Source organism: Schistocerca cancellata, chromosome 2 (genome assembly GCF_023864275.1).
Source record: "Schistocerca cancellata isolate TAMUIC-IGC-003103 chromosome 2, iqSchCanc2.1, whole genome shotgun sequence".
NCBI lineage: Eukaryota > Metazoa > Arthropoda > Insecta > Orthoptera > Acrididae > Schistocerca > Schistocerca cancellata.
The window spans coordinates 55984330-55999187 of NC_064627.1; the positions used below are offsets into that span (position 1 = coordinate 55984330).

A 14858-nucleotide genomic window follows, 5' to 3' on the forward strand; every position below is an offset into this window, starting at 1 on the left:
CAACTACACGACGTAATTCCAGAGATAAAATACCCTTGAGCAACGTTCATAATTCGCCGTTTCTCGGTGTAAACTTACTGCTGTTTATAGTTAAATTGTCATTGAATCACTTTTCACTTTTATGTTATCCGAAAAATCAGTTAATTCCACAAATAGACTTTAAATGTCCATTAAATGATGTAGGCGACACGAAGAATTAAAGTTGAATTAAAGTTTATTGTTCTTCGTAATCATTTGTCCCTACACTGAGCACACACACCGATTTTTCTTTCAGGGAATTGCGTCTTTTAGCATCAGCAATTCTGACTTTGACGATAGCTTCTGACAACACGGCGCAATTGTAAGTTCTAAGTGGTTGCGTTTATCTGTTGCCAACTTAAGTCTAATAATTGAATTTATGTCGGCGATCAGTCTCTTTCTGTGTCCTTTGATGTTCGTGACAATTAAGTATCACGAAGGCTGTCCCATCGCAAATCAGCAAACACACGAGTTATTTTTGTGTCACATATATAAACTATCCCATTATCTGTCTAAACGGTAAAGATGATTTTACGTCAGTCCGACTTCTGACTAATACTTCCAACCGTAAAACTTTTAAATTTCAGATCGTTTTTTAAAACAATCTAGTAGCGCTTAACATGCTTACTACCATTGCAAGAGTACAAGAGAGAAGTGAAGTTAACATCTCCATTGCCAGTTACAGCTCGAAACTTCTAGGATAAATGCTATCTTTGGTCAATTTATGGTCTGGGCTTTAACCTTCGTAAATAATAATTTTTTGAATTCTTTCTTTAACGCTTCTGTTTCGTATCATATGGTATTCTTTCATTCAGTCCTTTCTTTATGATAAGCATTAGTATTTACAAAACATTCTTGTTAATCAAACTGTCAAGAGTGTAAATTTTGTTGTCAATAGCTGTCATCACTGTCAGGATGTATTACTTTTTGCAACAAAAGGGTGTTCATTGTGGGTTCTGTAATTGAGGTATTACAAGTGAGAACGTTATTGTTTAATGAGCCACAATTCCATTTAGCAGATGAGTCCCGATTTCAGTTGGTAATAGCTGATGGTAGGTTTCGAGTGTAGCGCAGACACCACGAAGTTGTCCACAAGGCACTGCGCAAGCTGGTGGTGGCTCCATAGTACTGTGGGCTGTGTCCACATGGACTGGATTGGGTGCTCTGGTCCAGCTGAAACGATCATTGGTTGCAAATGTTTGTGTTCGGCCATTCATGGACATAATGTTCCCAAATAACGATGGGATTTTTATGGATGACAATGTACCATATCATTGGGCGACAGTTGTTGGCCGTTGCAGCATCCCTGAATATGGAAGTTAATAGGAATATAAAAAAAGGGAGGAAGGTTTACCTAACAGATCAAAGCGAAAATTTCTGCTCCGACACTGACAATGTTGAGTGTTTATGGAAAAAGTTCAAGGCAATCGCAAAATGCGTTTTAGACAGGTACGTGCCGAGTAAAACTGTGAGGGACTGGAAAAACCCACCGTGGTACAACAACAAAGGTAGGAAACTACTGCGAAAGCAAAGAGAGCTTCACTCCAAGTTTAAACGCAGCCAAAACCTCTCAGACAAACAGAAGGTAAACGATGTCAAAGTTAGCATAAGGAGGGCTATGCGTGAAGCGTTTAGTGAATTCGAAAGTAAAATACTATGTACCGACTTGACAGAAAATCCTAGGAATTTCTGGTCTTACGTTAAATCAGTAAGTGGCTCGAAACAGCATGTCCAGACACTCCGGGATAATGATGGCATTGAAACAGAGGATGACAAGCGTAAAGCTGAAATACTAAACACCTTTTTCCAAAGCTGTTTCACAGAGGAAGACCGCACTGCAGTTCCTTCTCTAAATCCTCGCACAAACGAAAAAATGGCTGACATCGAAATAAGTGTCCAAGGAATAGAAAAGCAACTGGAATCACTCAACAGAGGAAAGTCCACAGGACCTGACGGGATACCAATTCGATTCTACACAGAGTACGCGAAAGAACTTGCCCCCCTTCTAACAGCCGTGTACCGCAAGTCTCTAGAGGAACGGAAGGTTCCAAATGATTGGAAAAGAGCACAGGTAGTTCCAGTCTTCAAGAAGGGTCGTCGAGCTGATGCGCAAAACTATAGACCTATATCTCTGACGTCGATCTGTTGTAGAATTTTAGAACATGTTTTTTGCTCGAGTATCATGTCGTTTTTGGAAACTCAGAATCTACTATGTAGGAATCAACATGGATTCCGGAAACAGCGATCGTGTGAAACCCAACTCGCTTTATTTGTTCATGAGACCCAGAAAATATTAGATACAGGCTCCCAGGTAGATGCTATTTTTCTTGACTTCCGGAAGGCGTTCGATACAGTTCCGCACTGTCGCCTGATAAACTAAATAAGAGCCTACGGAATATCAGACCAGCTGTGTGGCTGGATTGAAGAGTTTTTAGCAAACAGAACACAGCATGTTGTTATCAATGGAGAGACGTCTACAGACGTTAAAGTAACCTCTGGCGTGCCACAGTGGAGTGTTATGGGACCATTGCTTTTCACAATATATATAAATGACCTAGTAGATAGTGCGGAAGTTCCATGCGGCTTTTCGCGGATGATGCTGTAGTGTACAGAGAAGTTGCAGCATTAGAAAATTGTAGCGAAATGCAGGAAGATCTGCAGCGGATAGGCACTTGGTGCAGGGAGTGGCAACTGACCCTAACATAGACAAATGTAATGTATTGCGAATATAGACAAATGTAATGTATTGCGAATACATAGAAAGAAAGATCCTTTATTGTATGATTATATGATAGCGGAGCAAACACTGGTAGCAGTTACTTCTGTAAAATATCTGGGAGTATGCGTGCGGAACGATTTGAAGTGGAATGATCATATAAAATTAATTGTTGGTAAGGCGGGTACCAGGTTGAGATTCACTGGAAGAGTCCTTAGAAAATGTAGTCCATCAACATAGGAGGTGGCTTACAAAACACTCGTTCCACCTATACTTGAGTATTGCTCATCAGTGTGGGATCCGTACCAGATCGGGTTGACGGAGGAGATAGAGAAGATCCAAAGAAGAGCGGCGCGTTTCTTCATAGGGTTATTTGGTAACCTTGATAGCGTTACGGAGATGTTTAACAAACTCAAGTGGCAGACTCTGCAAGAGAGGCGCTCTGCATCGTGGTGTAGCTTGCTGTCCAGGTTTCGAGAGGCTGCGTTTCTGGATGAGGTATCGAAAATATTGCTTCCCCCTACTTATACCTCCCAAGGAGATCACGAATGAAAAATTATAGAGATTAGAGCGCGCACGGAGGCTTTCAGACAATCGTTCTTCCCGCGAACCATACGCGACTGGAACAGGAAAGGGAGGTAATGACAGTGGCACGTAAAGTGCCCTCCACCACACACCGTTGGGTGGCTTGCGGAGTATAAATGTAGATGTAGATATAGACTGGTTTGAGGAACATTCTGGACAATTAGAGCTAATGATTTCTCCATGCTGATCGCGCGACATGAATCTCATCGATCATTTATGGGGCGTAATCGAGAGGTGAGTTCGTGTACAACATCCTGCAACGGCAACACTTTCGCAATTATGGACGGCTATAAAGGCAGCATGAATCAATATTTCTGTAGGGGACTTCCAACGTCTTCACGCCACATCGGGTTGCTGCTCTACGCTGGGCAAAATGAGGGGTACCGTCGGTTTTGTCACTCCAGTGGTTGTAGTGCAGCCGGCCGCGGTGGCCGTTCGGTTCTGGGCGCTTCAGTCTGGAACCGCGAGACTGCTACGGTCGCAGTTTCGAATCTTGCCTCGGGCATGGCTGTGTGTGATGTCCTTAGGTTAGTTAGGTTTAAGTAGTTCTAAGTTCTAGGGGACTGATGACCTCAGATGTTAAGTCCCATAGTGCTCAGAGACATTTGATTGTAGAGCAAAGTAATGGTCATTTTACATGAGGAGCATAGTTAAAGCTACCTGAAGTACGTGACATCTGTACCACTGCGTGACGTTGACTTCGCTCACAAAGTACTCAACAAATATACGAAAATACAAAGAACCACTAGATGAATCGAAAACGGATTTACATAGCTCGCCTACGAATAAACGGCAAAGCATAAAGAAAACGAATTATGGACCACATTAATCGAAATTGGATGTCCCACAGTATCACTTCTGAAGTATCAGTGCAAATGTCAATCAATATGGCACGCCAAGCAGCGCATTACAGTATATGTCACCTTATTACTCTATAGCTCATGACCAATTGCAATTCTCATTATAAAATTTCGCGCACAAAAACCAAATTAGGTCCCTCAGAGCAGACATACTTCCACCTTGCATCGAACACACCACAGAACAGAATACAACAGAATCATTTTCCCCCCATTCAAACACAGACCATGTCGATGATGCTCACCAAAGAGCGTCGTTAAGACGAATCATCACAACTGAACAACAACTGACTAGATCACAGGTATCGACTACTGGACACTGATTAGCAAAGAAAAATCGCTGAAGACTTGTTGTTGTTGTTGTGGTCTTCAGTCCTGAGACTGGTTTGATGCAGCTCTCCATGCTACTCTATCCTGTGCAAACTTCTTCATCTCCCAGTACCTACTGCAACCTACATCCTTCTGAATCTGCTTAGTGTATTGATCTCTTGGTCTCCCTCTACGATTTTTACCCTCCACGCTGCCCTCCAATGCTAAATTTGTGATCCCTCGATGCCTCAGAACATGTCCTACCAACCGATCCCTTCTTCTAGTCAAGTTGTGCCACAAACTTCTCTTCTCCCCAATCCTATTCAATACCTCCTCATTAGTTACGTGATCTACCCACCTTATCTTCAGCATTCTTCAGTAGCACCACATTTCGAAAGCTTCTATTCTCTTCTTGTCCAAACTAGTTATCGTCCATGTCTCACTTCCATACATGGCTACACTCCATTCAAATACGTTCAGAAACGACTTCCTGACACCTAAATCTATATTCGATGTTAACAAATTTCTCTTCTTGAGAAACGCTTTCCTTGCCATTGCCAGTCTACATTTTATATCCTCTCTACTTCGACCATCATCGGTTATTTTACTCCCTAAATAGCAAAACTCCTTTACTACTTTAAGTGTCTCATTTCCTAATCTAATTCTCTCGCCATCACCCGACTTAATTTGACTACATTCCATTATCCTCGTTTTGCTTTTGTTGATGTTCATCTTATATCCTCCTTTCAAGACACTGTCCATTCCGTTCAACTGCTCTTCCAAGTCCTTTGCTGTCTATGACAGAATTACAATGTCATCGGCGAACCTCAAAGTTTTTACTTCTTCTCCATGAATTTTAATACCTACTCCGAATTTTTCTTTTGTTTCCTTTACTGCTTGCTCAATATAAAGATTGAATAACATCGGGGAGAGGCTACAACCCTGTCTCACTCCTTTCCCAACCACTGCTTCCCTTTCATGCCCCTCGACTCTTATAACTGCCATCTGGTTTCTGTACAAATTGTAAATAGCCTTTCGCTCCCTGTATTTTACCCCTGCCACCTTCAGAATTTGAAAGAGAGTATTCCAGTCAACATTGTCAAAAGCTTTCTCTAAGTCTACAAATGCTAGAAACGTAGGTTTGCCTTTTCTTAATCTTTCTTCCAAGATAAGTCGTAAGGTCAGTATTGCCTCACGTGTTCCAACATTTCTACGGAATCCAAACTGATCTTCCCCGAGGTCGGCTTCTACCAGTTTTTCCATTCGTCTGTAAAGAATTCGCGTTAGTATTTTGCAGCTGTGACTTATTAAACTGATTGTTCGGTAATTTTCACATCTGTCAACACCTGCTTTCTTTGGGATTGGAATGATTATATTCTTCTTGAAGTCTGAGGGTATTTCACCTGTTTCATACATCTTGCTCACCAGATGGTAGAGTTTTGTCAGGACTGGCTCTCCCAAGGCCGTCAGTAGTTCTACTGGAATGTTGTCTACTCCGGGGGCCTTGTTTCGACTCAGGTCTTTCAGTGCTCTGTCAAACTCTTCACGCAGTATCGTATCTCCCATTTCATCTTCATCTACATCCTCTTCCATTTCCATAATATTGTCCTCAAGTGCATCGCCCTTGTATAGACCCTCTATATACTCCTTCCACCTTTCTGCTTTCCCTTCTTTGCTTAGAACTGTGTTTCCATCTGAGCTCTTGATGTTCATACAAGTGGTTCTCTTATCTCCAAAGGTCTCTTTAATTTTCCTGTAGGCAGTATCTATCTTACCCCTAGTGAGACAAGCCTCTACATCCTTACATTTGTCCTCTAGCCATGCCTGCTTAGCCATTCTGCACTTCCTGTCGATTTCATTTTTGAGACGTTTGTATTCCTTTTTGCCTGCTTCATTTACTGCATTTTTATATTTTCTCCTTTCATCAATTAAATTCAATATTTCTTCTGTTACCCAAGGATTTCTATTAGCCCGCGTCTTTTTACCTACTTGATCGTCTGCTGCCTGCACCACTTCATCCCTCAGAGCTACCCATTCTTCTTCTACTGTATTTCTTTCCCCCATTCCTGTCAATTGTTCCCTAATGCTCTCCCTGAAACTCTCTACAACCTCTGGTTCTTTCAGTTTATCCAGGTCCCATCTCCTTAAATTCCCACCTTTTCGCAGTTTCTTCAGTTTCAATCTGCAGTTCATAACCAATAGATTGTGGTCAGAATCTACATCTGCCCCAGGAAATGTCTTACAATTTAAAACCTGGTTCCTAAATCTCTGTCTTACCATTATATAATCTATCTGAAACCTGTCAGTATCTCCAGGCTTCTTCCATGTATACAGCTTCCTTTCATGATTCTTGAACCAAGTGTTAGCTATGATTAAGTTATGCTCTGTGCAAAATTCTACAAGGCGGCTTCCTCTTTCATTCCTTCCCCCCAGTCCATATTCACCTACTATGTTTCCTTCTCTCCGTTTTCCTACTGACGAATTCCAGTCACCCATCACTATTAAATTTTCGTCTCCCTTCACTACCTGAATAATTTCTTTTATCTCGTCATACATTTCATCTATTTCTTCATCATCTGCAGAGCTAGTTGGCATATAAACTTGTACTACTGTAGTAGGCATGGGCTTTGTGTCTATCTTGGCCACAATAATGCGTTCACTATGCTGTTTGTAGTAGCTAACCCGCACTCCTATTTTTTTATTCATTATTAAACCTACTCCTGCATTACCCCTATTTGATTTTGTATTTATAACCCTGTAATCACCTGACCAAAAGTCTTGTTCCTCCTGCCACCGAACTTCACTAATTCCCACTATATCTAACTTTAACCTATCCATCTCCCTTTTTAAATTTTCTAACCTACCTGCCCGATTAAGTGATCTGACATTCCACGCTCCGATCCGTAGAACACCAGTTTTCTTTCTCCTGATAACGACGTCCTCTTGAGTAGTCCCCGCCCGGAGATCCGAATGGGGGACTATTTTACCTCCGGAATATTTTACCCAAGAGGACGCCATCATCATTTAATCATACAGTAGAGCTGCATGTCCTCGGGAAAAATTACGGCTGTAGTTTCCCCTTGCTTTCAGCCGTTCGCAGTACCAGCACAGCAAGGCCGTTTTGGTTAATGTTACAAGGCCAGATCAGTCAATCATCCAGACTGTTGCCCTTGCAACTACTGAAAAGGCTGCTGCCCCTCTTCAGGAACCACATGTTTGTCTGGCCTCTCAACAGATACCCCTCCGTTGTGGTTGCACCTACGGTACGGCCATCTGTATCGCTGAGGCACGCAAGCCTCCCCACCAACGGCAAGGTCCATGGTTCATGGGGGGGGCTGAAGACTTAGCAGAAGCGAAAAATATAAGACATTGGAAGTTGTCAACTCCAAACGGTTACTTTCAAATTTTAAAATTCCGAATACGTTACTAGAAGAGTCATCCAATATATTGCTCATTCCTACGTATACTCGTGATAAGATCATAAAGGTAAAATTATGGGGATCCGAACACACACAGAGACTTACCAACAATCACTCTTCTCGTGGACCATACACGACTGGAAAAGGGAAGGCGGTAAATGACGGTGCACTTGGCTACGCGCCAGAGATGTCTTGCGAAGTATACTTGTAGATGTATCATATAGATTGATGTAATACTTGTTTTGCAAATAAAACTGCCTTTTCTTGCTGCAAGTTAATTTATTTTTCACGGGCTCTTAAGGCAACTTCAATGGAATCTTGAACGAAATAGTTTTGTTATTTATAGATTATCAAACAGTTCACGTCTCGTTTATTCATGTAAATAAGCAGTTACTTACAGTTTGTCGGCATCTGCGTTTCCTCTCAACAGACTGTAAATAATTACTTACTCACATAAAAAAAAACGCGACGTGAACTGTTTGGTAATCTAAAAGTAACAAAACTGTATCGTTCTAGATCCCACTGAAGATGCGTTAGAGTAAGAAAAGGAGAAACGCGTCCGTGAAAAAATAAATTAAGTTGCAGCAAGAAAAGGCGGTTTTATTTACAAGACAAGTATTTCTGTGCTTGCTGCGAAGGATGTCCACGCAAACAAACCTGAATTGACGTAAGCCTCTAGACATGACGCCACTTCAGCGACTTTCAGTTCTGGTGCTAATTTGTCTCTGCAGTTTCCCAGCTGTGTCATGTAATGACGAATACCTGCAATTCCAAACTCTCCTAGAACAGAAAGATCCGAAAACCCCACTGTAAATCGAACTAAGGATTTCAGGGATTCTCAACTACTACGCCATATGGTACTGGCCTGTACTGCACTATTTCCAGCATCTCTCAGGCGATCCGTCTAATAGAATATTGCATTAGTTGTTTGATAGTCAAGGTTTAGTATTTTAGTATTTTAGTATTTTTTCTTTCGTCGCTTAGGCGGTGTTTCCATCAGTAGAAGCAACGGTCGGTTTACACCTGTGCAACTTCCGTGCGCACTAGGCACATGCGGCTGTTGCACGAAGAAGCAAGGGGTCGCTTGCACTGTACAAAGGCACGCGTGCCTCTGAGCACACACAAGTCCCCCGCTCCAGACGGGAAGAAATGTACAAGAGTCACGCGCTTGTCCGCGCTTCTCTACATTCGGTACTTCGTTTTACAGCGCCTCTCGGTTCAAAGGTTCAGTTTTTCTCACGCTTTCAAATTTGCCTTTGCGTTCGTCGAGTTTTATAACGAGAAACACATGGGAAAAGAGCCCACGGAAAAAACGGGGTAAGTCACATTTTGTTCGTTTTTCAGGAGAGGAAATTGAAACTTTCAAGATCAAAGAAAAATACTTTAAACACTTCAGTCGTGTGTAACCAACGTAATTATGAAGCCAAAATTAATGATTTTATAGGAAATACGTTAGAAAAAATAACAGAAATAAAAAAGGACAAAAAGACAAAGAAAGAACATATCTGCCACGAAAAGAACGTGGTAACTCCAGCACGTTCAGGAGGCTTTCGTCCCTTCTTTGTGTTGTTTAGCTTTGCAAGTTTCTTTTTGCTGGTGTCGCGTTTTGGTTCGTTATGTGCTAGACTGGAAAAATTTTCTTGCGCCTCGACCGCAAAACTGTTTAACCTCTTAAAGATCTACACATTTTTCGTAAGATATTGCAGAAGCTCTGCAAATATGCCTCGAGAAATAGTTATTTGCAAAATAATGTTGTTTTACCCCACGAAAAGTTTCATATTACGAAACACCTACCATTACATACTAACGAGACCCTCCCTGAGCAGTAATGTCTTGAAACAACAGTTCGGTTTGTAAGACGTTTTTAAAACATATATTCGCTCCTTTATTCCCTACATATTCAGTGTAAGCGTAAAATATTGCATCGCTGGTGGACATTCGATGAATTCGGAAAGATTAAAGCAGTAATTGATGATTTTAACAAACATCATAAGCGCTGATATTGCGTAATGGTAGGTTATTTTGATAGTTTTTCCGAACAACTGACGTAACAGGTGTGATGTTGACAGTGGAACAAAAGCTTAGACTTGTCCCATTCTTTCTGTGAGAAGAACGACTGAGCTCCATCTTTCTGTTACCACTAAAAAGTGAAACACGTCGTATCTCGGTGATTTGCCACATTACTTGACAGTCATTTTAACTGTCTTGTAGTATCGACGGCTGGCCATCAGAAATGGAATAAACTCATTTCTTAAGTAAATGGACTTACCCTGGACTTTTTTTGTGGAGTCTTCATGGCATATGAAGATCATAGCGTGAATTTTCTTTCCTTTGGTTGGTGAATTCGGCTGATTGCATTAGTGTCTATAAACAAAACAAGAAACCTTCATTCCTACTTGCGACGAATACATATTGAAGAGGATTGATTATGGGCCCTCTGATGTACAGAAGGTATTCTGGTTCCTCTACGAGACGCTCTGATTCTGATATAGTTGGCTTCAACCAGAGCAAAAAGAGCCCTAAGTGATACTTATATTGAAACAGTGCTTCCACTGTTGTACGGACACTGCAGATCCAAATGTTTGCCGTTCACAGAATTGAAATATTGCTGAAAATTACACCTCAATTCAAAATCTCGCGCCACTCTTCTCTAGTGTTCGGAGGTTGAGTGAGGGTCACTAAAAACCAAACTGAGGCACATAATTAAACGTTCTTGACAAAAAAAGACTTTTCCCCTTCGTCACACACACACACACACACACACACACACACACACACACACACACACTCTTCATATTCCAGCGCTGACAGGATTTCAGTGACGTATGCGTACATCCTCAACTACGTATAACTGTATGAATACTCTGCAGTTCACAATTATGTGCCTGCAAAAACATTCTTCGAACCACATTCAGACTGTAACAGTGAGTGGTAAAAATGGACAGTTAAATATTTCCGCACGAGCTCTAATTTCTCTTATTTTATTATGATGATCGTTTCTCACTACGTAGATTAGCGACAGTAAAATATATTCACATTCAGAGGAGAAAGCTGGTGACTGAAATTTCGTGAAACGATCTTGCCGTCGCAAGTTGCTTATCTTATCCGTGGGGTTCTCTCGCCTATTTTGCAATAATACAAAACGAGCTGGGATTCTTTTGAACTTTCTATATGTCCTCCGTTAGTAATATCTGGCAAGGATTCCCCATACTGCGCAACAATACTCCAGCAGAGGACGGGCAAGTCTAGTGTAGGAGGTAGACCTGTTGCATCTTCTAGGTGTTCTGGCAGTAAAGTGCAGGCTTTGGTTGCCTTCCCGACAACTTATTTTTTCCATCCGGTCATTCTGGTTTAAGTTTTTCGTGATTGTAATTCCTTGGTATTTAGTTGAACTGACAGCCTTTAAATTTGTGTAACCGACGTTTAACGGATTTATTTTCGTACTCATGTGGATGACCTCACACGTTCGCTTATTCGCACCATTCACACAATTTTATCTTCTGATGACATTGTTGTTGTTGTGGTCTTCAGTCCTGAGACTGGTTTGATGCAGCTCCCCATGCTACTCTATCCTGTGCAAGCTTCTTCATCTCCCAGTACCTACTGCAACCTACATCCTTCTGAATCTGCTTAGTGTATTCATTTCTTGGTCTCCCTCTACGATTTTTACCCTCCACGCTGCCCTCCAATACTAAATTGGTGATCCCTTGATGCCTTAGAACATGTCCTACCAACCGATCCCTTCTTCTGGTCAAGTTGTGCCACAAACTTCTCTTCTCCCCAATCCTATTCAATACTTCCTCATTAGTTATGTGATGTACCCATCTAATCTTCAGCATTCTTCTGTAGCACCACATTTCGAAAGCTTCTATTCTCTTCTTGTCCAAACTATTTACCGTCCATGTTTCACTTCCATACATGGCTACACTCCATACAAATACTTTCAGAAATGACTTCCTGACGCTTAAATCTATACTCGATGTTAACAAATTTCTCTTCTTGAGAAACGCTTTCCTTCCCATTGCCAGTCTACATTTTATATCCTCTCTACTTCGACCATCATCAGTTATTTTGCTCCCCAAATAGCAAAACTCCTTTACTACTTTAAGTGTCTCATTTGCTAATCTAATACCCTCAACATCACCCGACTTAATTCGACTACATTCCATTATCCTCGTTTTGCTTTTGTTGATGTTCATCTTATATCCTTCCTTCAAGACACTGTCCCTTCCGTTCAACTGCTCTTCCAAGTCCTTTGCTGTCTCTGACAGAATTACAATGTCATCGGCGAACCTCAAAGTTTTTATTTCTTCTCCCTGGATTTTAATACCTACTCCGAATTTTTCTTTTGTTTCCTTTACTGCTTGCTCAATATACAGATTGAATAACATCGGGAAGAGGCTACAACCCTGTCTTACTCCCTTCCCAACCACTGCTTCCCTTTCATGCCCCTCGACTCTTATAACTACCATCTGGTTTCTGTACAAATTGTAAATAGCCTTTCGCTCCCTGTATTTTACCCCTGCCACCTTTAGAATTTGAAAGAGAGTATTCCAGTCAACATTGTCAAAAGCTTTCTCTAATTCTACAAATGCTAGAAACGTAGGTTTGCCTTTCCTTAATCTTTCTTCTAAGATAAGTCGTAATGTCAGTATTGCCTCACGTGTTCCAGTATTTCTACGGAATCCAAACTGATCTTCCCCGAGGTCGGCTTCTACTAGTTTTTCCATTCGTCTGTAAAGAATTCGTGTTAGTATTTTGCAGCTGTGGCTTATTAAACTGATAGTTCGGTAATTTTCACATTTGTCAACACCTGCTTTCTTTGGGACTGGAATTATTATATTCTTCTTGAAGTCTGAGGGTATTTCGCCTGTTTCATACATCTTGCTCACCAGATGGTAGAGTTTTGTCAGGACTGGCTCTCCCAAGGCCGTCAGTAGTTCCAATGGAATGTTGTCTACTCCGGGGGCCTTGTTTCGACTCAGGTCTTTCAGTGCTCTGTCAAACTCTTCACGCAGTATCGTATCTCCCATTTCATCCTCATCTACATCCTCTTCCATTTCCATAATATTGTCCTCAAGTACATCGCCCTTGTATAGAACCTCTACATACTCCTTCCACCTTTCTGCTTTACCTTCTTTGCTTAGAACTGGGTTTCCATCTGTGCTCTTGATGTTCATACAAGTGGTTCTCTTATCTCCAAAGGTCTCTTTAATTTTCCTATCTTACCCCTAGTGAGATAAGCCTCTACATCCTTACATTTGTCCTCTAGCCATCCCTGCTTAGCCATTTTGCACTTCCTGTCGATCTCATTTTTGAGACGTTTGTATTCCTTTTTGCCTGCTTGATGACCTTACTGTACGGTAAATGATAACTTCGTTTGCAAACAATCTAGGAGGGCTGCTCAGCTTGTCTCCAAACTCATTTATGTAGATTAGTAATAGCAGAGGGCCTATATCATTTCTGTTTTACTCGATGATTTCGCGTCGATTACTATGTACTGTGACCTTCCTGACAGGTAATGAAGAATCCAGTCGAACAGCTGAGAGTATACTCCGTAAGCAGGCAATTTCATCAAATGTCTCGTCTGAGGAACGGTTTCAAAAGCGTTCTGGAAATCTAGGAATATAGAGTCAGCTGGAGGTATCCTGTCGATAGGACTCATTACTTTGTGCGAATAAAGAGCTAGTTGCTTTGCACAAAAACGATATTTTCTGAACCCGTGCTGTGTGTCAATGGACGTTTTCCTCAAGGCAGTTCCTAACGTTCGAACACAGTACGTGTATGTTCCACAATCCTCCTCCAAATTGACAGCAATGATACAGATCTGTAATTCACAGGATTACTCCTACTTTCTTTCATGAGCGTTGGCGAGACGAGTGCAACTTTCCAATCTTTTGATACGGATTTTTCGTCTAGCGAACGGTTGTATTGATTGCTATGTATGGGGCTACAGTAGCAGAGTAAAAGAAAACGTTGATCTTTCAGTGCTACCATTCCATATACTTCTACAGTGGTGCATATTCATAAAAAAACACATTCGCATTTTCATGGATTATTGGCTATGAACTGTAAGCATCAAATATATGGTTCATTTTCCAAAGAAAGAAACGTTAAGTGCCGGCCGCGGTGGTCTAGCGGTTCTAGGCGCTCAGTTCGGAACCGCGCGACTGCTACGGTCGCAGGTTCGAATCGTGCCTCGGGCATGGATGTGTGTGATGTCCTTAGGTTAGTTAGGTTTCAGTAGTTCTAAGTTCTAGGAGACTGATGACCACAGATGTTAAGTTCCATAGTGCTCAGAGCCATTTGAACCATTTTTTTTTTGAAAAGTTAAGTGATGATCAACCTAACTCCAGGTAGTAGGATTTCACTAGAGCCTGGAATAGGACTGTTAATATTTTTAAATGTATCGGAAATCCGATATATCGATATTTAAAGGAACATAATCATATGCACACGATGTATCGAAAATTGTATCGATATACCAATTTACAATCGCTAAAAATATCGACGTACCGGCATACAAAAAATTTGGCTGCATATTGTAAATATACTGCCAGTTTTACAGCCAGTTTAACTATTGATTTATTAGATATTCCGTATATCAACAGCCAACGGCCTTGTCGCAGTGGTAACATCGGCTTCCGTCAGATCACCGAAGTTAAGCGCTGTCGGGCTGGGTTAGCACTTGGATGGGTGACCATCCGGTCTGCCGAGCGCCGTTGGCAAGCGGGGTGCACTCAGCCCTCGTGAGGCAAACTGAGGAGCTACTTGGTTGAGAAGTAGCGGCTCCAGTCTCGGAAACTGACATACGGCAGGGAGAGCGGTGTGCTGACCACATGCCCCTCCATATCCGCATCCAGTGACGCCTGTGGGGTGAGGGTGACACGGCGGCCGGTCGGTTCCTTTGAGCCTTCATGGCCTGTGCGGGAGGAGTTTAGTTTTGTATATCAA

At 41.7% G+C, this 14858-nt stretch overlaps 1 pseudogene; it reads left to right on the forward strand.

The window, feature by feature from the left end:
- The first annotated feature begins 14514 nt into the window (after positions 1–14514).
- On the forward strand, positions 14515–14632 carry LOC126163745 (5S ribosomal RNA; annotated as a pseudogene).
- Positions 14633–14858: the final 226 nt, after the last annotated feature.